The following is a 13,451-nucleotide window of genomic DNA, read 5'->3' as shown; positions in this document are numbered from 1 at the left end:
AAAACATTTGTTAATAGTGCTGTTTTTATAATACTGTATTTGCTGTAGGTTAGGTATTCAAAGGACCGTTATGCCCGCACAACATTGGCCATGTACAGTGGGCTATGGTAGCAGGTCTATTTACGAGATAGGCCTATATGTCGGATCTTAAAGGGGAATGTCTTTGTTTGGGTTCTCAGTATCAGTCTTTCTTCAAGATGGAAACAGAACTGTGTCACGGTCAATCCGTCCCTTTAAAGCTGCGCTCCAGAGAATTAATCGAACGTGGAGTTTTGGCTTTAAACTTGTGAAGACATTCCAAGGATGCGCGGGAAAGGAGAGCGACCCCAGACGTTTTTACAAATTCTTATCCCCAATGACGGCCTACCCCGGCCCAACCGCTGGCTGGGCCCGTTGTGTGCCGCCCTACGGGACGCTCAATCACGGAGCGAAGCAGTGTTCGTCCCTGGATGGGAGACCAGATGCTTCTGAAAGTGGTGTTGAAGGCCAGTGGGAGGCACTCTTTCCTCTTCTCTATTCGTTCTCGCGCAGGATCTGTATTAGGTTATAAGCTCTAATTGGGCTACAACAGGTGTCAGTTAGGCTATAGGCCCACTGCTAGACTAGACACTAGACACTACCAACCTCTATAGACTCGACACACCAGACATAGATCTACTACCAACCTCTATAGACTAGACACACCAGACATAGATCTACTATCAACCTCTATAGACTAGACACACCAGACATAGATCTACTACCAACCTCTATAGACTAGACACACCAGACATAGATCTACTACCAACCTCTATAGACTAGACACACCAGACATAGATCTACTACCAACCTCTATAGACTAGACACACCAGACATAGATCTACTACCAACCTCTATAGACTAGACACACCAGACATAGATCTACTACCAACCTCTATAGACTAGACACACCAGACATAGATCTACTACCAACCTCTATAGACTAGACACACCAGACATAGATCTACTACCAACCTCTATAGACTAGACACACCAGACATAGATCTACTAACAACCTCTATAGACTAGACACACCAGACATAGATCTACTACCAACCTCTATAGACTAGACACACCAGACATAGATCTACTACCAACCTCTATAGACTAGACACACCAGACATAGATCTACTACCAACCTCTATAGACTAGACACACCAGACATAGATCTACTACCAACCTCTATAGACTAGACACACCAGACATAGATCTACTACCAACCTCTATAGACTAGACACACCAGACATAGATCTACTACCAACCTCTATAGACTAGACACACCAGACATAGATCTACTACCAACCTCTATAGACTAGACACACCAGACATAGATCTACTACCAACCTCTATAGACTAGACACACCAGACATAGATAGATCTACTACCAACCTCTATAGACTAGACACATCAGACATAGATCTACTACCAACCTCTATAGACTAGACACACCAGACATAGATCTACTACCAACCTCTATAGACTAGACACACCAGACATAGATCTACTACCAACCTCTATAGACTAGACACACCAGTCATAGATCTACTACCAACCTCTATAGACTAGACACACCAGACATAGATCTACTACCAATCTCTATAGACTAGACACACCAGACATAGATCTACTACCAACCTCTATAGACTAGACACACCAGTCATAGATCTACTACCAACCTCTATAGACTAGACACACCAGACATAGATCTACTACCAACCTCTATAGACTAGACACACCAGACATAGATCTACTACCAACCTCTATAGACTAGACACACCAGACATAAGATCTACTACCAACCTCTATAGACTAGACACACCAGACATAGATCTACTACCAACCTCTATAGACTAGACACACCAGACATAGATCTACTACCAACCTCTATAGACTAGACACACCAGACATAGATCTACTACCAACCTCTATAGACTAGACACACCAGACATAGATCTACTACCAACCTCTATAGACTAGACACACCAGACATAGATCTACTACCAACCTCTATAGACTAGACACACCAGACATAGATCTACTAACAATCTCTATAGACTAGACACACCAGACATAGATCTACTACCAACCTCTATAGACTAGACACACCAGACATAGATCTACTACCAACCTCTATAGACTAGACACACCAGACATAGATCTACTACCAACCTCTATAGACTAGACACACCAGACATAGATCTACTACCAACCTCTATAGACTAGACACACCAGACATAGATCTACTACCAACCTCTATAGACTAGACACACCAGACATAGATCTACTAACAATCTCTATAGACTCGACACACCAGACATAGATCTACTACCAACCTCTATAGACTAGACACACCAGACATAGATCTACTACCAACCTCTATAGACTAGACACACCAGACATAGATCTACTACCAACCTCTATAGACTAGACACACCAGACATAGATCTACTACCAACCTCTATAGACTAGACACACCAGACATAGATCTACTACCAACCTCTATAGACTAGACACACCAGACATAGATCTACTACCAACCTCTATAGACTAGACACACCAGACATAGATCTACTACCAACCTCTATAGACTAGACACACCAGACATAGATCTACTATCAACCTCTATAGACTAGACACACCAGACATAGATCTACTACCAACCTCTATAGACTAGACACACCAGACAAAGATCTACTATCAACCTCTATAGACTAGCCACACCAGACATAGATCTACTACCAACCTCTATAGACTAGACACACCTGACATAGATCTACTACCAACCTCTATAGACTAGACACACCAGACATAGATCTACTACCAACCTCTATAGACTAGACACACCTGACATAGATCTACTACCAACCTCTATAGACTAGACACACCAGACATAGATCTACTACCAACCTCTATAGACTAGACACACCAGACATAGATCTACTACCAACCTCTATAGACTAGACACACCAGACATAGATCTACTATCAACCTCTATAGACTAGACACACCTGACATAGATCTACTACCAACCTCTATAGACTAGACACACCAGACATAGATCTACTACCAACCTCTATAGACTAGACACACCAGACATAGATCTACTATCAACCTCTATAGACTAGACACACCTGACATAGATCTCATAAAGCTCATTAGTATATTAACAGTCCCACTAACATCCTATTATAGGAAAAAAATCCTGTCAAATGTTTTAAAGGATTTGGCATTGAGAATAGTTTATTAAAGCCAGCCTCAAGCATATCAGCATATCGCATGTGTGCATGCGTGGCTAGCTCTCTATATCGATGGTGTCTTGGTCATAAATATCCCTCAGAGAATGCTTGGCCTGGGGGGGCTGCCATGGTTGCTGATGTGTGGCGGTGGCACTAAAACCCATTGCTTTCTCCATTGCTGAAGTGAAACTGTAAATCTCCAGAGTCCATTACGGCTCTCCATGGAGCCATGGCTAGCCATTACCCAGTGTAATCAGTCAGTCTCCTGTAGCTATGTTTATAAATCTAATATATTGTGATGGTGGTGGTGAGTGTGATTATTACAGACTGTGTGTATATTGGGGTAAGCAGAATATATTTCTGAAAGTACACACACAGAAAAGATGATTGCAATACTGTAGTGACCTCCAGGTGTGCAAGGTCACCTGGCGGGGATATGGAGAGTAAATAATGGATTGTATTTTATATTGAACATTTCAGTCTGGTTTAAATCATTGTTGCTGACCGTATTCCAACCTGCTGTTGCACAATGAATACAGACCAAGGCCAAGCCACTTCATGCAATCTGTTCATCAGTATATCATTTAATCAATATATCATTTAATCAATATGTCATTTAATCAATATATCCTTTAATCAATATATCATTTAATCAATATATCATTTAATCAATATATCATTTAATCAATATATCATTTAATCAATATATCATTTAATCAATATATCATCGATTCCAGGCTGTATCACAGCGGTCTAAGATACTGCATCTCAGGGTGAGAGGTGTCACTACAGACACCCTGGTTCGATTCCAGGCTGTATCACAGCGGTCTAAGATACTGCATCTCAGGGTGAGAGGTGTCACTACAGACACCCTGGTTCGATTCCAGGCTGTATCACAGCGGTCTAAGACACTGCATCTCAGTACTAGAGGTGTCACTACAGACACCCTGGTTCGATTCCAGGCTGTATCACAGAGGTCTAAGGCACTGCATCTCAGTACTAGAGGCGTCAATATAGGCACCCTGGTTCGAATCCAGGCTGTATCACAGCGGTCTAAGGCACTGCATCTCAGTACTAGAGGCGTCAATATAGGCACCCTAGTTCGAATCCAGGCTGTATCACAGCGGTCTAAGGCACTGCATCTCAGTGCTTGAGGCGTCACTACAGGCACCCTGGTTCGAATCCAGGCTGTATCACAACCGACCGTGATTGGGAGTCCCACAGTGCAGCGTACAATTGGCCCAGCGTCGTCCCGGGTTTGGCCCGGGGTAGGCCGTCATTGTAAATAATAATTTGTTCTTTAACTGACTTGCGTAGTGAAATAAAGGTGAAATAAAATTCAACACAGTAATAATTAAGGCAATGACAACATGGTTACGGGGCTTTAGGATACAGATAGGAAGTCGTGTTACTACCAATATACAAAGTTAGATCTACGCTGATTATGCACGTTCTATGAATTCCATTTCTATTGTAGCGACCTTTAATCCCAACACCTAGCAACCTCATCAAGAGCTTTAGATCTCTTGGTGTAACAGCTAAGGTGTTGGGTTGACAGACTGGGCTGACCGGGACCTGGGTTCTAGTCCCGGTCAGGACTACCCCCCCCAGTGTTATCTATACCATAACCCACCCCCTCCTCTTTCTCCTCTCAGATCCAAAGTTAGAGGACCATGGGAGGTGCGGTGGTGGACGAGGGACCTGGGGGGGTGAAGGCACCAGACGGGGGGTGGGGCTGGGCTGTGCTGTCCGGCTGTTTCGTCATCACTGGGTTCTCCTACGCCTTCCCCAAGGCTGTCAGCGTGTTCTTCAAGGAGCTGATCAGAGAGTTCCACGTGGGGTACAGCGACACAGCATGGATCTCATCTATACTGCTGGCTATGCTGTACGGCACAGGTAGAGGATGTACACACACGCACGCACGCACGCACGCACGCGCACACACACACACACACACACACACACACACACACACACACACACAGGCAGGTAGCCGAGTGGTGCGGGGGTCTAAGACACTGCATCGCAGTGCTAGTTGTGCCACTAGAGATTCTGGGTTAAGAGTCCAGGTTCTGTCTCAGCCGGCTGCGACCGGGAGACCCATGGGGCGGCGCACAATTGGCCCAGCGTCGTCCGGGTTTGGGGAAGGTTTGGCCGACAGGGATGTCCTTATCGCATCGTGCTCTAGCGACTCCTGTGACGGGCAGGGAGCATGACAGCTGACACGGTCGCCAGGTGTACGGTGTTTCCTCCGACGAAATAAAAAATTGGATACCACAGAAAAATAAAAAAGACAGGTACACTGATACTGTCACACACACACACACACACACACACACACACACACACACACACACACACACACACACACACACACACACTGTCACACACACACACACACACACACACACACACACACACACACACACACACACACACACACACACACACACACACACACACACACACACACACACACACAGATACTGTCACACACACACACACACACACACACACACACACACACACACACACACACACACACACACACACACTGAGACACAGATTCGATACGTGTGTGTTCCTCTCCCTGCAGGTCCTCTGTGCAGTGTGTTGGTGAATCGTTACGGGTGTCGTCCGGTGATGATGGTGGGGGGACTTTTTGCCTCTCTGGGGATGATTCTGTCGTCCTTCTCCACCAGCATCATCCACATCTACCTGTCTACTGGAGTCATTACAGGTTGGTCACACACACCTGTACATCAGTGTCATCAATGTGGTACTGTATGTCTCCCACTTCTTTGACAGTCCTCTCCTGTCCCCCTGTCCTCCAGGTCTGGAGTCATTACAGTCATTAGTGATACTGTATGTCTCCCACTTCTTTGACAGTCCTCTCCTGTCCCCCTGTCCTCCAGGTCTGGGCCTGGCGTTGAACTTCCAGCCGTCTCTGATCATGCTGAATCGCTACTTCAGTGAGAAGAGGCCCCTGGCTAACGGCTTGGCTGCTGCTGGGAGCCCTGTGGCCCTCTGCTGCTTATCACCTCTGGGACAGGTACGACACTACACCTCTAACGTCTGACTCCTGACCCCTGACCCCTAACCATAACCCTGCTGCTGGGAGCCCTGTGGCCCTCTGCTGCTTATCACCTCTGGGACAGGTACGACACTACACCTCTAACGTCTGACTCCTGACCCCAGACCCCTAACCCCTGACCCCTAACCATAACCCTGCTGCTGGGAGCCCTGTGGCCCTCTGCTGCTTATCACCTCTGGGACAGGTACTACACTACACCTCTAACGTCTGACCCCTGACCCCTAACCCCTGACCCTGCTGCTGGGAGCCCTGTGGCCCTCTGCTGCTTATCACCTCTGGGACAGGTACAACGCAACACCCCTAACGTCTGACCCCTGACCCCTAACCATAACCCTGCTGCTGGGAGCCCCATCACCCGTTGCTGCCTCTCCCCTCTACATTACACCTCTAACCTTTGACCCTAACCCTGCTGTCTCTTCCAGCTGTTGCAGTACCAGTACGGTTGGAGAGGAGGCTTCCTCATCCTCGGAGGGCTCCTGCTCAACTGCTGCGCCTGCGCGGCCCTCATGAGGCCCCTAGTGGCCCCTCCTAAACCCCCAGCGGGAAGACGTAGAGAAGGAGGGAAAAGAGTTGGAGGTAGAGAAGACCCAGTCCAAACCCAAACCTCTCCTGGACTTCAGTGTGTTTAAGGACAGGGGTTACCTGATCTACACCATAGCTGCATCTATTATGGTGAGTCAGAACAAGAACAATACTGTCCCAAATGGCACCCTATTCCCTATATAGTGCACTACTTCTGACCAGAGCTCTATGGCACCCTATTCCCTATATATAGTGCACTACTTCTGACCAGAGCTCTATGGCACCCTATTCCCTATATATAGTGCACTACTTCTGACCAGAGCTCTATGGCACCCTATTCCCTATATATAGTGCACTACTTCTGACCAGAGCTCTATGGCACCCTATTCCCTATATATAGTGCACTACTTCTGACCAGAGCTCTATGGCACCCTATTCCCTATATAGTGCACTACTTCTGACCAGAGCTCTATGGCTATTCTATGTGCACTACCTATGGCACCCTATTTCCCTATATATAGTGCACTACTTTGACCAGAGCTCTATGGCACCCTATTCCCTATATAGTGCACTACTTCTGACCAGAGCTCTATGGCACCCTATTCCCTATATATAGTGGCACCCTATTCCCTATATATAGTGCACTACTTTTGACCAGAGCTCTATGGCACCCTATTCCCTATATATAGTGCATTCCTATATATAGTACTTTTGACCAGAGCTCTATGGCTCTATGGCACTACCTGACCAGAGCTCTTGGCACCCTATATATAGTGCACTACTTCTGACCAGAGCTCTATGAAAACTGAAATTACAATTCAATAATTGAAAAAAAGGGTCTTCATTTTAAATGACTTCAAAATAAACTACAAAGTAGAAGCTAAAGTTCTTCTATGTTTTTAATTAGTGTTTATTTGTATTCATGTCACTTGACTGCAATGAAATAGTCGTCCTTCGTTTCAAATTGACATGGTTGAGAGCTCATCCGATCCTGTCCTAGGTTCTGGGTCTGTTTGTGCCGCCGGTGTTCGTGGTGAGCTATGCCAAAGAGCTGGGCAACGAAGACACCAAGTCGGCCCTCCTCCTATCCATCCTCGGCTTCATAGACATCTTCGCCCGGCCCACCTGTGGCATCATCGCTGGGCTGAAGTGGGTCAGGCCCAGAGTTGTTTACTTGTTCAGCTTTGCCATGCTCTTCAATGGATGCACTGACCTGGTGGGATCTCAGGTAGGGCTGGACGTGTAATTACAGTAATGTGTTGGCTTGTTGAGGTTGATTTGGTTGTCATGTGTACATTTCTGTTTGTTGTATTGACTAATGATACATACAGCATCTAAACTATACCTATAGGTGTTGTTAACACCCCTGTTGTTACTGTAACAATACTGTTACTGTTGGTATCCTGTAAATACTGTCAAATGTTACTGTAAATACTGTAAAATGTTACTGTAAATACTGTAAATGTTACTGTAAATACTGTAAAATGTTACTGTAAATACTGTAAAATGTTACTGTAAATAAAGAAAATGTTTCTGTAAATACTGTAAAATGTTACTGTAAATACTGTAAAATGTTACTGTAAATACTATCTGGTTTTCATGTCACCTGCAGGCGAAGGACTACCCGTCTCTGGTGGTGTTCTGTGTGTTCTTTGGGATCTCCTACGGCATGGTCGGGGCGCTACAGTTTGAGGTTCTCATGGCGATCGTTGGCACGGAGAAATTCCCCAGCGCTATAGGACTGGTGTTGCTCATGGAAGCTATTGCTGTGCTGGTGGGACCACCAGGAGCAGGTTAGTACACACAGGATTAACAGGTGGAGGTTGGGTTAGGGCTTGGTTAGGGTTAAGGTTAAGGTTAGATAAATATAATGGAGAATTTATCCAGTTTCCTCTCCCCTCTGATCTCTCTCCCTCCTCACTCTCTCCTCTCCCTCCTCCCTCCTCCTCCTCCCTCTCTCTCTCCCTCCCTCTCTCTCCCTCCTCCCTCTCTCTCTCTCTCTCTCTCCCTCCTCCTCCTCCTCCCTTTCTCTCTCCCTCTCCCTCCTCCTCCCTCTCTCTCTCCCTCCTCCTCCAACCTCTCTCTCTCTCCCTCCTCCTCCCTCTCTCTCTCTCCCTCCTCCTCCTCCCTCTCTCTCTCCCTCTCCATCCTCCTCCCTCTCTCTCTCCCTCCTCATCCTCCTCCCTCTCTCTCCCTCTCCCTCTCTCCCTCCTCCTCCTCCCTCCCTCTCTCCCTCCTCCTCCTCCTCTCTCTCTCCCTCCCTCTCTCCCTCCTCCTCCTCCTCTCTCTCTCCCTCCCTCTCTCCCTCCTCCTCCCTCTCTACCTCCCTCTCTCCCTCCTCCTCCCGCTCTCTCTCCCTCCTCCGCCTCCTCCCTCTCTCTCTCTCTCTCTCCCTCCTCCTCCCTCCTCCCTCCTCCCTCCTCCTCCTCCTCCCTCCCTCCCTCCCTCCTCCTCCCTCTCTCTCTCCCTCCTCCTCCATCTCTCTCTCCCTCCTCCTCCCTCTCTCCCTCTCTCCATCTCTCTCTCCCTCCTCAGGTCGGCTGCTGGACGCCACTAAGAACTACATGTACGTGTTCCTGCTGGCAGGAATTGAGGTGGTCCTCGCCGCCGTGGTCCTCGCCACGTGTAACTTCCTGTTCATCAGGAAGAAGCCCTCGGAACCCGCTGCGGAACTGGAGAACGGAACGGTTTCCGCGGAAATGGAGCTTCTCAACAAGCCTGTTGCCGCTGAGGAAGAGGAGGAGGAGGAAGTAGAGAAGGGGGAGAAAGAGGTGAAGGAGATGAAGGAGAAAGAAGAGAAGGAGAAAGAGGAGAAGGAGAAAGAGGAGCTGAAGGAGATGAAGGAGGAGAAGGAGAAAGAGGAGGTGAAGGAGATGAAGGAGGAGAAGGAGAAAGAGGAGGTGAAGGAGATGAAGGAGATGAAGGAGAAAGAGGAGGTGAAGGAGATGAAGAAGGAAGCGGTTGAGAAAGCAAAGGAGGACGAGGAAGACAGTGAGAAAGAGAAGGAGGAGATCAGGCCTGAGAGCGTAATGATGGTCTCAGAAGAAGTGGAGCGCTTCCTTAAAGAACCAGAAGAACAAAATGGCGCCTTGCTCTCCAGTTCTGAGACACGTCTGTAGGAGGAAGAGAACCTGGCACAGGACAAACTACAGACTCTAAACTTAAACATTGCCAAGGGCGCTTTAAAGGGCACTAAGAATTGTACTCCGCAGTGTACTTTGAAGGGCACTAAAAAGTGTACTTAGAAGTGGGCCAAGAAAGTGCTTAGAGAAGCATACTGGGGAAGACACAGCTGGTCCTAGCAGTATCCTCCTGTATGTCGTTGAGGTGTTGTTGTGTTGTTATGTTGTGTAGCTGTTCTCTGTGGGGCTGTGTGCCATATCAACAACAATAACACACACACACACACACACACACACACACACACACACACACACACACACACACACACACACACACACACACACACACACACACACACACACACACACACACACACAATGGTGAAGTGAAACTGATAAATGTCAAGTGAATAGCCGTGTTAATAGTGTTGTGCCGTGCCGTGTGAATTGTGAAGCTACCAGTGTGTAGTGCTGCGGGGCGATATGGTAGAGACACCATGTTGTTGTCTGTAATAATGTGGAATAAATACCGTCACTTCCTACCACTGTTACTCTGGAACACAACATTACAAGTGTTCCGGAACTTTAACCAAACCCAGCGTGGAACATTCCGCTGTCAGGCAACATTCTGTTGAGTGGCAGAATGAGGAATGAATGGATAGATATCTGGCTACTGTTATGCATATCATTTCACTCAGAGCTTTGGCACAGACGTTTAAAGGTATAGTGATGTTGAACGGTTGAATTTCACTCTGTAACCTTGTAGAGATTGTAGACTTTATTAGACTAGAACACACAGACAGAGAGACAAATGTCTATGAGAACACCAGACTAGTATCCCTGGTTACCTCCCTAATGGCACCCAGACAGAGAGAAGCCAATAAGAACACCAGACTAGTATCCCTGGTTTACCTCCCTAATGGCACCCAGACAGAGAGATGCCAATGAGAACACCAGACTAGTATCCCTGGTTACCCCCCTAATGGCACCCAGACAGAGAGATGCCAATGAGAACACCAGACTAGTATCCCTGGTTACCCCCTCATGGCACCCAGACAGAGAGAAGCCAATGAGAACACCAGACTAGTATCCCTGGTTACCTCCCTCATGGCACCCAGACAGAGAGATGCCAATGAGAACACCAGACTAGTATCCCTGGTTACCCCCTCATGGCACCCAGACAGAGAGAGATGCCAATGAGAACACCAGACTAGACTATGCCTGAGAACACCAGACTAGTATCCCTGGTTACCTCCCTCATGGCACCCAGACAATGAGAACACCAGAGTATCCCTGGATGGCCAGATGAGAACACCAGACTAGTATCCCTGGTTTACCTCCCTAATGGCACCCAGACAGAGAGATGCCAATGAGAACACCAGACTAGTATCCCTGGTTACCTCCCTCATGGCACCCAGACAGAGGTACCCTGTTTCTGTTTGTTTCAGTGTCATAACATTAACTACGATGGCAGAAATAGGTCACACTGTTTCTAGACTTCACAGTTTAATCTGTAGATGCTGTGTGAGTCCCAAATGGAACTCTACTCCCTATATAGTGCACTAATTTTTTTATACCAGGGTCCCCATAGGGCTCTGTTCAAAACTAGTGCACTATATAGGGAATAGGGTTCCATTTGGAACCAGTCTGGCAGAAATAGCTGACAGAAACCAATGACCTCCAATACAGATCTAAAAAACACAGAACTTAAAAAAATGTATTGATAAATGTATTGATAAATGTATTGATACATGTATTGATAAATGTATTGATAGATGTATTGATACATGTATTGATACATGTATTGATAAATGTATTGATAAATGTATTGATAAATGTATTGATACATGTATTGATAGATGTATTGATAAATGTATTGATAGATGTATTGATACATGTATTGATAGATGTATTGATAAATGTATTGATACATGTATTGATACATGTATTGATAAATGTATTGATATGTATGTATTGATAAATGTATTGATAGATGTATTGATACATGTATTGATAAATGTATTGATACATGTATTGATAGATGTATTGATAAATGTATTGATAAATGTATTGATACTTTCCGTCAGTATTAGTTAAGGAAGGTTAATAGCCTCTCCGTTTCATGATAAGTTATATTGATATCCGTGTTCACTGCGTGTTCTGTTTTCTCAGTGCTACATGTTAACTGATAAATACCATGTTGACGTAGAGGTGTGGCTATTAGTCTACCTTGGATGCATCCCAAATGGCACCATGTTCCCTATATAGTGCACTAGTGTCCCTGGTCAAAAGTTTGTATGTATTTATTTATTTATTTATTTAACGAGTCAGTTAAGAACAAATTCTTATTTACAATGACGGCCCAAACCCGGACGACGCCGGGCCAATTGTGCACCGCCCTATGGGACTCCCAATCACAGCCGGTTGTGATACAGCCTGGAATCGAACCAGGTGTCTGTAGTGACGCCTCTAGCACTGTGACAGTGCCTTAGACCGTTGTGATAAGGCCTGGAATCGAACCAGGTGTCTGTAGTGACGCCTCTAGCACTGTGACACAGTGCCTTAGACCGTTGTGATAAGGCCTGGAATCGAACCAGGTGTCTGTAGTGACGCCTCTAGCACTGTGACACAGTGCCTTAGACCGTTGCGCCACTCAGGAGGGACTAGGGAAAGGGACTAGGGTCCCACTAAGGTGCATAGTCACTTTAACTCTACCTACATGTACATATTACCTCAATTACCTCGACTAACCTGTGCCCTCACACATTGACTCTGCACCGGTACCCCCTGTATATAGCCTCCACATTGACTCTGTACCCCCTGTATTTAGCCTCCACATTGACTCTGTACCGTAACACCCTGTATATAGCCTCCACATTGACTCTGCACCGGTACCCCCTGCATATAGCCTCCACATTGACTCTGCACCGGTACCCCCTGCATATAGCCTCCACATTGACTATGTACCGTAACATCCTGTATATAGCCTCCACATTGACTCTGCACCGGTACCCCCTGCATATAGCCTCCACATTGACTCTGCACCGGTACCCCCTGTATATAGCCTCCACATTGACTCTGCACCGGTACCCCCTGTATATAGCCTCCACATTGACTCTGTACCGTAACACCCTGTATATAGCCTCCACATTGACTCTGTACCGTAACACCCTGTATATAGCCTCCACATTGACTCTGTACCGTAACACCCTGTATACAGCCTCGCTACTGTTATTTTATAATTGCTCTTTAATTATTTGTTATTTTTCTATTTTCTTCCATTTTTTATTTATTAATTTTTTACTTCACTTTATTTTAGTAAATACATTCTTCACACTTATTTTTCTTAAAACAGTATTATTGGTTAAGGGCTTGTAAGTCAGCATTTCACTGTAAGGTCTACTACACCTGTTATATTCAAAGTATGTGACAAATAAAATTTGATTTGGGATGCATCCT

General features: G+C 46.1%; 2 long non-coding RNA genes and 1 pseudogene across 2 annotated transcripts; 2 read left to right on the top strand and 1 right to left on the bottom strand.

Annotated features, from left to right (window-relative positions):
• The window catches only part of LOC118381298 (monocarboxylate transporter 4-like), a 13,310-nt pseudogene extending 2,754 nt beyond the window's left edge, over window positions 1-10,556 (top strand).
• Window positions 10,557-10,705: 149 nt separating this feature from the next.
• Window positions 10,706-11,716, bottom strand: LOC127930258 (uncharacterized). Its single transcript, XR_008137552.1, has 3 exons — window positions 11,330-11,716; window positions 10,905-11,092; window positions 10,706-10,840 (listed from the first exon to the last, which is right to left on the bottom strand). It is a non-coding gene; the product is annotated as an uncharacterized LOC127930258 (long non-coding RNA).
• Window positions 11,717-11,903: 187 nt separating this feature from the next.
• Window positions 11,904-13,447, top strand: LOC127930259 (uncharacterized). Its single transcript, XR_008137553.1, has 2 exons — window positions 11,904-11,959; window positions 12,034-13,447. It is a non-coding gene; the product is annotated as an uncharacterized LOC127930259 (long non-coding RNA).
• Window positions 13,448-13,451: the final 4 nt, after the last annotated feature.

This window comes from Oncorhynchus keta, chromosome 5 (assembly GCF_023373465.1).
Source record: "Oncorhynchus keta strain PuntledgeMale-10-30-2019 chromosome 5, Oket_V2, whole genome shotgun sequence".
NCBI lineage: Eukaryota > Metazoa > Chordata > Actinopteri > Salmoniformes > Salmonidae > Oncorhynchus > Oncorhynchus keta.
Note: the sequence above shows the minus strand (reverse complement) of the source record. Positions and strands in the feature narration are given on the sequence as shown.